Source organism: Triticum urartu, chromosome 4A (genome assembly GCF_056163025.1).
Source record: "Triticum urartu cultivar PI428250 chromosome 4A, HENAU_Tu73, whole genome shotgun sequence".
Classification (NCBI taxonomy): Eukaryota; Viridiplantae; Streptophyta; class Magnoliopsida; order Poales; family Poaceae; genus Triticum; species Triticum urartu.
In genome coordinates, this window is record NC_141876.1 from 594729417 (window position 1) to 594742244 (window position 12828).

Consider the following 12828-nt stretch of genomic DNA (forward strand, 5'->3'; position numbering starts at 1 on the left):
AAATGAACCTTCATTTCTCACGTCCTCATACTGCTTTATTTGTCTTACTGCTTGCTGAAATTGATCTGATGAATTGTGATGTCATATTCTTCACTGATGAAGTATATGAAGTTCGTAAGCTGGACTAATTCATCTGCAGGATGATCAACCCAAAGCCACTGAGTGGGTCCTCGATAGTGGATGTACAAATCACATGACTGGTGACAAGAATCTATTGATGGATGCTCCCTTATCACCATCGCATCTGAAGCATATCATCTTTGCTGACAAAGGCAAAAGTCAGGTATTGGGTCTAGGTAATGTTGCGATCACTAAGGATCGACACATGGACAAAGTCATGCTTGTTGAGTCCTTAGGATACAACCTTATGTCTGTCTCAATGCTTTGTGATCTTGATATGGCTGTTGTCTTTGGAAAGTATCGTTGTGTTGTGGTTATGGAAGCTGACAATTCCAAAGTCTTCGAAGGCTTTAAGAGAGGAGACTTGTATATTGTTGATTTCTCTATAGGACCTCAACCAGCCGTGTGCCTACTTGCAAAAGCTTCAGAAGGATGGCTATGGCATCGACGACTTGGTCATGCAGGCATGAGGAATTTGCACACGCTTGCGAAGAAGAAGCATGTCATTGGCATTGAGAATGTAAAATTCCTCAAGGATCACCTATGCGGAGCCTGTGAAGCTAGAAAGATGACCAAGGCCAAGCATCCAGCGAAGACTATCATGACCACTACTCGTCCATTTGAATTGCTTCACATGGATCTCTTCGGTCCTAATCATTATTCTGCTGTTTCAAAGGAAGCATCTCAATATGGCTTTGTTATTGTCGATGATTATTCTCGTTACACATGAGTACACCTTGTTACTTACAAACATGAAGTGCAGGAAGTCTTCAAACGATTTTCCTCGAGGGCTTCAACCAACTTTGGTGTGAAGATCAAGCACATCATAAGTGACAATGGAACTGAGTTCAAGAATTCAGGTCTTGCTGACTATCTTGATGAACTTGGTATTACTCATGAGTTATCTGCTCCTTATACTCCTCAACAGAATGGCGTCATGGAGCGCAAGAACAGGACTCTTGCTGAGATGGCTCGCACTATGCTTGATGAGTACAAAACGCCTCATCGTTTCTGGATTGATGCAATTGATACTGCGTGCCACATCATCAACAGAGTATATATTCACAAATTCTTCAAGAAGACTACCTATGAACTCCTCACTGACAAGAAACCCAATGTGAGTTATTTCAAAGTCTTCGGTGCCAAATGCTGGATCAGAGATCCTCATCACAACTCAAAATTTGCACCGAAAGCACATGAAGGTTTTATGCTTGGTTACGGAAAGGACTCGCACACCTACAGAGTCTTCAACAACGTTCTTCACAAGGTTGTTGAAACTGTACATGTGCGGTTCGATGAAACTAATGGCTCGCAAAGAGAGCACCTACCTTCTGTGATAGATGAACCAGCACCTGAGGATTCTATAAAGTTCAAGGCTACTGAGGATGTCATTCCTACTGAAGAATCTGCTGAAGAATTCATTCCAGAACATGAAGAACATCGAGCTGATACACCTGAGGAAAATGCTGAAGAAATTGGTGTTGAAGAAAATGCTGATCAAATTCCTCAACGACAACCAGCTCATCCTCGTGTTGCAAAAGAAGTGCAAGTGGAGAAGATCATCGATGACATTAGAGCACCAGGTCCTCTCACACGCTCAAAAGCTTCACATTTATCTAAATTTTTTGGGCACTATGCTTTTGTATCTATCACAGAGCCCGCTAAGGTTGATGAAGCATTTCTGGAGCCTGAGTGGATTCAGGCCATGCAAGAAGAATTACATCAATTTGAGCTCACCAACATCTGGGAACTGGTCAAACGTCCAGATCCTCGCAAGCACAATATCATTGGCACAAAATGGATGTACTGCAACAAGCAAGATGAAAATGGCCTTGTGGTGAGGAATAAGGCACGGCTTGTAGCTCAAGGCTACACACAGGTTGAAGGAATTGATTTTGATGAAACTTTTGCACCTGTTGCTAGACTTGAGGCTATTCGCATATTACTTGCTTATGCTAACCATCATGATATCATCTTATATCAAATGGATGTGAAAAGTGCATTCCTCAATGGTAAGCTTGAGGAAGAAGTATATGTTGCTCAACCCCTAGGTTTTGAAGATCCAAAGAATCCTGACAAAGTCTTCAGACTCAATTAGGCCCTCTATGGCCTCAAGCAGGCCCCTCGGGCATGGTATGATACTTTGAAGGAATTCCTCATGAAGAATGGCTTCACACCTGGTTCACTCGATCCTACCCTCTTTACTAAATCTTATGATGGTGAACTGTTTGTGTGCCAAATATATGTTGATGATATAATCTTCGGCTGTACTGACCAACGTTATAGTGATGAATTTGCCTATATGATGAGTGAAGAATATCAAATGTCTATGATGGGAGAGTTGAAATTCTTCTTAGGTCTTCAAATTCGTCAACAGCGCAATGGCATATTCATATCTCAGGAGAAATACCTCAAGGATGTACTGAGGAAATTCGGCATGCAAGATTGCAAAGGCGTCAAAATTCCTATGCCCACAAATGGCCATCTGTGCACTGATGAAAATGGTATTGACTGCGATCATAAGGTATACCGCTCCATGATTGGTTCTTTATTGTACTTATGTGCATCTAGGCCGGATATAATGCTTAGTGTTTGCATGTGTGCCCGATTTCAAGCTACACCGAAGGAATCACACCATAAGGCTGTGAAGCATATTCTTCGATATCTAGCTCACACACCAACACTAGGATTATGGTACGCCAAGGGCTCGGTTTTTGATCTCATTGGGTATTCGGACTCTAACTATGCTAGTGATCATGTGGACCGCAAGTCAACATCTGGTACATGTCATTTCCTTGGACGATCCTTGGTCTGTTGGTCCTCGAAGAAACAGAACTGCGTATCACTATCTACTGCTGAAGCTGAGTACATTGCTGCTGGTTCTTGCTGTGCTCAACTGCTATGGATGAAGCAAACTCTCAAGGACTACGGTGTCAACGTGAAGAATGTGCCTCTCCTCTGTGATAATGAGAGTGCCATCAAGATTGCTCACAACCCAGTTCAGCACTCGAAGACAAAGCACATTCAGATTCATCATCATTTTCTTCGTGATCATGTGTTGAAGGGCGACATTTCTATTTAGCACATGAAGACTGAAGAATAGCTAGCCGATATCTTCACAAAGCCCTTGGATGAGAAGAGATTTAGCAAGTTGCGGTGTGAGCTAAATATCTTAGAGTCTTCGAATGTTCTTTGAAAAGGACACTCATCCTAACACTCATGCAAAATTGATGACTTAGATGTGCAACACATGAAGAAACATTTTTCATCAATCAATGAAGAATGACACTCTAAGTGTGAAGAAATTAACGAAGAATTTGATTCTCAGAACCCTACGATAATTGTACGCGGTGTCTGAAATCATCATTCTTATATGGTGGGTCACGCCACCACAAAAAGTTGAAAATATTCAATTTGAGTTTTTCCTCGGTTTTTGAAATTCCTCAGTTGTTCAAATTCTTCAACTTTGCAAATCTTCACTGGTTCCTTCGTTTTTCTTCATTGGCTATAAATATATATGCGTTTATGTCCTCTACAGCATTCACTTATGGCTAATTCTTTAAATTGCTTTTTCTGCTAAGTGAATGTGATCGGACCCTTCCCCCTCTATGCTATACTCAACCCAATCTATTCACAAATTCTTCATGTGCGTTCTATTTGAAACTCGTTCAAATCTTCACTGTGTCCTTGTCAGCTGAAGAAATTGTGAACGGAACATTAAAACTAATCTTATCCAAATTTTCGGTTTTGCCGCTCAAACCGTTCCGCATCCCACGATACATTTTTCTATTCACCCACGATCTTACACGATCTCCACTTCTCAGTACATGGGTGACACATGTCGTGCAAAGGAGAAGGGTCAGGGGCATGTTCGTCCTAAATCTTTGGGCGAACAGTTTTTTCACCGTGGCTATAAATACCCCCTCTCCCCCTCCTCACTTCCTTTACTCTGCTCGAACTCTCTCTCCCGCTCGAGCTTCTCAAACCCTAGCGCCGCCGCTACTTCATCGTCGTCGGTGAGGAAGAGCTTCACTGCCTCGACCTCGTCGCCGTCGTACTCGCGCCAGCCGCGGAAATCTTCACTCTGCCACCGCCGTGCTATCTTCCTCCGCCGAGTTAGGGCGTGGAAGATCCACACAGACGAACTTAACTTCTCCATCTCACAGTTTGTCGTATTCTTCATCCAGGGTAATTAAAAGTTACTTTTACTGCCCTCCTTGATTCGAATGTTTTCTACAAAATCTTCAAAGGTGTTTTTTCTTCAAATCCTCACACACCAAAACACCTCACAAGTCATCTGTTCTTGATTCGTTTCTCTAAGCATCATTTTTCTTCAAGATTCCTCAATTGTGTGGATCTTCGATCTATACAACTCTGGAACCTAAGACAAAGAATTCTTAGTGAAATTCTTCAAGACTCATCTGGTCAAATTCCTCAAACTTGTTCTTTTTGAAAAACCTTCTGAGAACGCATATGACCTCTCCAAATTCCTCGCAACTATACTCTGTTCACAGGTACTCATGTCTGCTGCTGAATCACTAGGTTCTCATCAACTTAACTCATTTGCAGCATTCCTCGAAGAAAAATTGCATACTTCTTCAGAGAATTCAATTGTTCAAATTCCTCAACTTAAGAATATGGCAGACGGTAAGAAGCCGCAGAAAGGAGGAAGGAAGCCTGAGGTCATGACTGCCTTTGAAATCCCTGATGACATTTACAAAGAGTATTGCACACCTGATGAGGCCAAGTTTGGTAAGGAAAACAAAAATCAGCGCAAGGTGCGCATACAGAGGATTGAAAGGAGATGGGCAAGGGAATGGAGGGAGTACAGGTATGTAACTCAAGTATATGAAGAAATTCGCACTCAATCCTCCATGCCCAAGAGCTCCATTGGCACCTGGCCAAGTAGCAGATCCCACCAGCATCAAACACGGTGAGGACTTTCCTGAAGAATGGGCCAAGCGCCAAGCCAAGTTGGCGAGACAAGCCAAAGAAGCAGTGAGGAAATTCAATGAAGACTCTGCTACTACTGCTGCCACTAAGCCCTTTGTCAAGCCTAAGAAATCAATAGCAAAGAAGCCTGCACGCAAGCCAAGTGCTTCACCAACAGTGCCCTCACGGCCAAGTTCCTCAGCTATGCCCTCACGGCCAGAATCTTAAAAGTCCTCAAGGCCAATTCCTCATGCTACTCCTGCTCCTCCAAAATCCTCAGCTCCTCCAAAGTCCTCAGCTGTTCCGACAAAGTCCTCAGCACCTGTGCATCTGGCCACGTGCCAAAGGACTGCAGGCATCTCTATTGCCTCAGGTGTCTCAGCTAGTTCCTCAGCTGCACCAAATTCTTCATCAGGCCCCTCTTTGCTAAAGAAAAAGGCAACTGCTGGACGAGGTCCTCGCCCAAGTCCTAAGAAGAAGCAGGTCGCCTTCTGAGGGAGTCCTGGATTGGGGGTATCCGGACAGCCGGACTATATCCTTTGGCCGGACTGTTGGACTATGAAGATACAAGATTGAAGACTTCGTCCCGTGTCCGGATGGGACTCTCCTTGGCGTGGAAGGCAAGCTTGGCAATACGGATATGTAGATCTCCTTCCTTGTAACCGACTCTGTGTAACCCTAGCCCCCTCCGGTGTCTATATAAACTGGAGGGTTTAGTCCGTAGGACCAACAACAATCATACCATAGGCTAGCTTCTAGGGTTTAGCCTCTCCGATCTCGTGGTAGATCAACTCTTGTAATACTCATATCATCAAGATCAATAAAGCAGGAGTAGGCTTTTACCTCCATCGAGAGGGCCCGAACCTGGGTAAAAACATCATGTCCCCTGTCTCATGTTACCATCCGCCTAGACGCACAGTTCGGGACCCCCTACCCGAGATCCGCCAGTTTTGACACTGACATTGGTGCTTTCATTGAGAGTTCCACTGTGCCGTCACCGCAAGGAAGGATGTCTCGTCTCGTCTTTAAAGACAACATTACCGCCGGGGGAGTCTTAGTTGTCGGCCAAACTCTCCGGCTGGGCGGTTTCATCATGACCGCCTGTTCGGCTGCTGCACCGACGATGACTTCTCGGGTCATCAAAAACAGCCTCCACGTCAACTCGGAACTTGCCGAGCAGATGGATCCAATGGAGCTCTCTTCCCTAAACGAGCTCTTGGATCGCACCGCCGCCTTGGGAGTCGCTATGGACTATGATCGGATTGGGCATAAACCCGATCAAAGGGAGATTAACTCTCCACCGGTCACCCATCACATTGCGGTGGTGGAGGAACAATGCGGAGTTTCTTCCTCTATCTTGAGGACTAATTATGTTCGGATTCCTGAGCTCTCCAAGCCGAACACCCGTTTACAGGAGGACATCACCCAAGCCCTGAACCTAGAGTCAGGAAGCGGGCCAGACTTATCGGGCATTATCCCGGAACCCGAACTTCCAAGATTGGAAACTCCTCAGCCCCTGGGTCTCAGATCGGGTAAGGGTTCGGACTCAATTCCACCCACCCACCCAAATATAAGCGATCTTTCCCACATCAGGCAAGAGCCCCAGGAAACAGTACATCATTATTGGGCTAGATTCCTCCTTGTGATGAACAAGGTTAAGGACTGTCGAGAGGAAGACGCAATCTTATTTTTCTGCAATAATTGCACGGACAAGGGAATCCTTAACGCCATAAGTCACCGTGACATATCACGCTTTGCTGACTTGGCATCCATAGTACGAAAGTACTGTGCGATGGAAAGCGCCTGGAAAACCGAAACGAAATTTTGGGGTAATCCGGTTCCGAATATACACCCAGTCCGAAGTAAAAGGGTGCACTATCATAAGACACCCAAGTTAATCCCAAAAAAGCAAAAACCCTCTACAGGGCATGGAACCGTATTAAGGGATAGCTCAACGGACCCTGCAAAATTCATAGTACAACGGATACCATACCAACACACAGCCTTAGAGCATGTTGGATACTCCGGCAGGTGGCCAAAAGTGGCGAGGATCTTCTCATGCCAGATGCCACAGAGCACCATCTCGGGGATAACAATACGGTATTAACAGTCTTTCAGACCTTCCCATCAAATAATAGGCGCAAGCAAACACTCCGCAGCCATGCCGAAATCTGCCACGTGGTAGCAATAAATCCATGGAGTGACATGGCTATTACCTTCAATGCCAGTGACGAACCTAAATTCCGAACAGCCCAGGCACCAGCTGCACTGGTCCTCAGTCCAATTGTGGACGGCTTTCGACTCACCAAAGTACTCATGGACGGCGGCAGTGGATTAAACCTCATCTATGAGGAAACTCTTCAAAAAATGGAAGTAGACTGGAACCGCATTGAGCAAAGCAGCACAACCATTAGAGGAATCATCCCTAGTCAGGAAGCACGCTGTGCTGGGAAAATCACACTAGATGTGGTATTCGGCACGCCAGAGAACTATAGGTCTGAAGAAATTACATTCCAAGTGGCCCCCTTCAGTAGCGGATACCACGCCCTTTTAGGGCGGGAGGCATTCACGATCTTCCAAGCCATACCCCATTATGGGTACATGAAGCTCAAAATGCCTGGGCCCAATGGAATCATCACTCGCTAGTGATCCGGACACAGCCCACCGCGCCGAAAACAAAACAGCCGCATTGGCCCTCGAGGCATTATCTGAAGCCCTTGCGGCCGAGGAATTAACTGCACTGCGCTCCACAGTGGACAGGGACGACGTGATACTTGACAAGAGATCCAAGTCCACCTCCTTTAAACCAGCGGATGAAATAGTCAAATTCCAAGTCCACCCAACGGACACTACAAAAACAGCCTCCATCGGGGCACAGTTAAACCCCGCCGTGGACGCCGCACTACGAGAGTTCCTGCATGAGAATTGGGACATATTCGCCTGGCATCCCTCAGATATGCCAGGAATCCCACGCAGGCTAGACGAGCACAGCCTTAATATTCTAAAGGGATTCAAGCTGGTCAAGCAGACTCTTCGGTGTTTCTCTGAACCTAAGAGACAAGCTATGGGAGAGGAACTAGCCAAGTTATTGGAGGCCGGATTCATTAGAGAAATAAAACATCCGTACTGGCTAGCAAACCTAGTGATGGTACCAAAGAAGGACAAATCCTGGCGCCTATGTGTCGATTTCAAGGACCTCAACAAGGCCTGCCCAAAGGATCCCTTCCCCCTCCCCCGCATCGATCAAATTATCGATGCTACCGCAGGACACGATTCATTGTGTTTCCTTGACGCATACTCCGGCTAACACCAAATCAAGATGGCGGAGTCCGACCAAGCTGCAACGGCATTCATCACACCATACGGCCCCTTCTGTTTCAACACAATGCCTTTTGGGCTCAAAAATGCTGGCGCAACATATCAGCACATGATTCAGACATGTCTGGAGAAACAGATCGGCAAAACAGTAGAGGCATACGTAGATGACGTGGTCGTCAAAACCAAACACGTCCACTCTCTAATAGACGACTTGAGGCTCACATTTGACAACCTCTGAACATACGACATCAAGCTAAATCCGGAAAAATGTGTTTTCGGTGTACCAGCCGGAAAGCTCCGAGGCTTCATTGTCTCCAGTAGAGGCATTGAAGCAAATCCGGCCAAAATTCGAGCTCTGTCGCAGTTGGCTATCCCAACGGACCTCAAACAAAACCAGAAATTAACCGGATGTGTCGCGGCTCTAAGCCGCTTTATCTCCCGCTTAGGAGAAAAGGCATTACCACTTTATCGCCTCCTTCGGTGCACCAAACACTTCGAGTGGACGGATGCTGCCACAGCCGGATTGGAAGAAATAAAAGCCATACTGGCAACCAACCCAATCCTGGCCGTGCCAAACGTCGGCGAACCAATGTTGTTGTACATTGCGGCAACTCATCAGGTCGTAAGCGCAGTGCTCGTCGTCGAACGAGAAACGGACGGACATAAATTCCCCCTTGAAAAGCCGGTATATTATGTATCCACTGTCCTCACTCCTTGCAAATCACGGTACCCATATTATCAAAAGATAGCCGATGCGGTATTCATGGCATCCCGGAAGCTGCGACACTACTTTCAAGAGTGTTCAATTACGGTGGCCTTGGAGGTGCCACTTAATGATATTATAAACAACCGTGACGCTACGGGCCGGATTGCCAAATGGGCCATTGAGCTCCTCCCGTTCGATATAACATACAAGCCTCGGCGAGCCATCAAGTCGCAAGTTTTGGCCGACTTTGTCGCCGAATGGACGAAAACCGAACTCCCTAAAGAGTACGGCGCATACTCCAATTGGATCATGCATTTCGACGGCTCCAAAATGCTGGCCAGTCTGGGGGCTGGCGTCGTCCTGGCGTCCCCAACAGGAGATACAGTTCAATACGTACTCCAGATACTGTATACAGACTCCAACAATGCAGCCGAATACGAGGCCCTGCTGCATGGTCTTTGGATGGCAGTTTCCATGGGCATTCAACGCCTGGAGGTGCGTGGGGACTCGAACCTTGCAATATCCCAAATAAATGGAGACTTTGATGCTAAGGATCTGAAAATGGCGGCCTATCGCAACGCCGTCCTAAAGATGTCAGCTCGGTTCGAGGGGCTCGAATTTCACCATGTGGCTCGGGAAAGCAATCAGGCGGCGGATATCCTCGCCCGCATAGGCGCAAAACGCAATATAGTCCCCCCAACATGTTTTTGGAAAGGCTATTTAAGCCATCCGTGGTATGGGAAGGGGACACCGGTAACAATAGTCTGGACCCGGCCACAATGCCCGATACCGAACACTCTGACGTAATCGGAGGCTCTGCCACCGAAATAACACCTTCAGCCCATGTAATAATGGCCATCATCGCCCCGTGGACAGAACCATTCCTGGCCTATCTAACTAGGCAGGAACTTCCCGAGGACCAAAATGAGGCACACTGCATAGTGCGGCGGTCTAAAGCCTACAGGGTCCACGAGGGAGAGATGTATAAGAAAAGCACTACCGGAGTCTGAAAGTGCAACTATCCCTGGGTGGTTTTGGTAATTCCTAACAACATATAGCTCATTGAGCTAACATTATTCCAAGAACAATATTTCAGGAAAAGCTCAATGAATGGCATGGCATGGATGAGGAAAGTGGATCCCTCAAAATTCTAAGGACAAAAAGTTTGGCTCAAGCTTGAAGCTCAAGACTCTACATTTTACATTTTAGTGATCCAAGATCACATTGAGTCTATAGGAAAAGCCAATACTATCAAGGAGGGATGAGGTGTTGCTTAATGAGCCTCTTGCTTCATGTGCTTAGTGATATGCTCCAAAACGCTCAACTACCTTCCCACATCCACATATGACCTAAACCAAAAGTCAAACTCGGCCCCACCGATTCTTTCTATTCAGCGCCACCGAGTTTCAAATGTCATAGCCACTGCCACAAACCCTATCCAAATCGGTCTCACTGATAGGGATCTCGGTCTCACCGAGATGGGATTGTAATCTCTCTATTTCCCTTCGTAAGGTTTCGATCTAACCGAAGTGAGCGATCGGTCCCACCGAGATTGCAATATAAACTCTCTGTTTCCCTTTTGTAACATTTTGGTCTCACCGAGATGAGCGAATCGGTCCCACCGAGTTTACCTGACCAACTCTCTAGTTAGCTTATTACCAAAATCGGTCCCACCGAGTTTGTGTAATCGGTCACACCGAGATTACGTTATGCCCTAACCCTAACCAGATCAGTCCTACCGAGTTGCATCTCAGTCCCACCGAAAATCCTAACGGTCACTAGGTTTGCTGAATCGGTCCGACCGAGTTTAACCATTCAGTCCCACCGAGTTTGGCAGATTGTGTGTAACGGTTAGATTTTGTGTGGAGGCTATATATACCCCTCCACCCACTCTTCATTCGAAGAGAAAGCCATCAGAACACATCTACACTTCCAATACACATTTTCTGAGAGAGAACCACCTACACTTGTGTTGAGCTCAAGATATTCCATTCCAACCATATGAATCTTGATCTCTAGCCTTCCCCAAGTTGCTTTCCACTCAAATCTTCTTTCCACCAAATCCAAATCCTGTGAGAGAGAGAGTTGAGTGTTGGGGAGACTATCATTTGAAGCACAAGAGCAAGGAGTTCATCATCAACACACCATTTGTTACTTCTTGGAGAGTGGTGTCTCCTAGATTGGCTAGGTGTCACTTGGGAGCCTCCGACAAGATTGTGGAGTTGAACCAAGGAGTTTGTAAGGGCAAGGAGATCGCCTACTTCGTGAAGATCTACCGCTAGTGAGGCAAGTCCTTCGTGGGCGACGGCCATGATGGAATAGACAAGGTTGCTTCTTCGTGGACCCTTCGTGGGTGGAGCCCTCCGTGGACTCACGCAACCGTTACCCTCCATGGGTTGAAGTCTCCATCAACGTGGATGTACGATAGCACCACCTATCGGAACCACGACAAAAACATCCGTGTCTCCAATTGTGTTTGAATCCTCCAAACCCTCCCTTTACATTCTTGCAAGTTGCATGCTTTACTTTCTGCTGCTCATATACTCTTTTGCATGCTTGCTTGAATTGTGTGGAGATTGCTTGACTTGTGCTAAGATAGCTAAAATCTGCCAAGAACTAAAATTGGGAAAAGGCTAGATTTTTATTTGGTCAAGTAGTCTAATCACCCCCCCCCTCTAGACATACTTCCGATCCTACAAGTGGTATCAGAGCTTTGGTCTCCATTTGCTTTGATTTCCATAGCTTTTGGTGGTCATAGTCTTGGTTTCACAACCTAGGAGAGTATGGCATCTAGCGAGGGAAATTATCACCGTAGAGGTCCTTACTTTGATGGTACTAATTTTGCTAGTTGGAAGCATAAGATGAAAATGCATATTCTTGGACATAACCCCGCCGTTTGGGCTATTGTGTGTATTGGCTTGCAAGGTGAATTCTTTGATGGGAAAGAACTGAACCGTGAAGCTACCGCGGAAGAGTTGAAGATGCTGCAATACAACGCTCAAGCTTGTGATATCCTCTTCAACGGATTGTGCCCCGAAGAATTCAACAAAATCATCCGTCTTGAGAATGCAAAGGAAATTTGGGATACTTTGATTGATATGCACGAAGGTACTGACTCCGTCAAGGAATCCAAATTGGATGTGCTTCAAAGTCAACTTGACAAGTTCAAAATGAAGGATGGTGAAGGTGTCACTGAAATGTACTCTAGGCTTGCTCTTATCACAAATGAGATTGTCGGCTTAGGGAGTGAAGAGATGACCGATAGATTCATCATCAAGAAGATCCTAAGAGCCTTGGATGGAAAATATGATACCGTGTGCACATTGATCCAAATGATGCCCAATTACAAAGATCTCAAGCCAACGGAAGTCATCGGAAGAATTGTTGCTCATGAGATGTCACTCAAGGATAAAGAGGAACTTCACAACAAATCAAGTGGTGCTTACAAAGCCTCATCTGAAGCCCCCACATCATCAAGTGAGAAACAAACCTTCAATGAAGAATTGAGCTTAATGGTGAAGAACTTCAACAAGTTCTACAAGAGTAGAAGCAAAGATAGAAGCTCCAAGTCAAGGTCCAACAATGACAAAAGATCTTCTAGTCGAGAGCGAAACTGCTACAATTGTGGAAGGCCCGGACACTAGTCCAATGAGTGTACGACTCCCTACAAGAGAAGAGAAGATTCTCCCAAGAGAAGAAGTAGAAGAGAAGAATCACCATCTAGAGAAAGAAGGAGTAGAGATGATCATTAT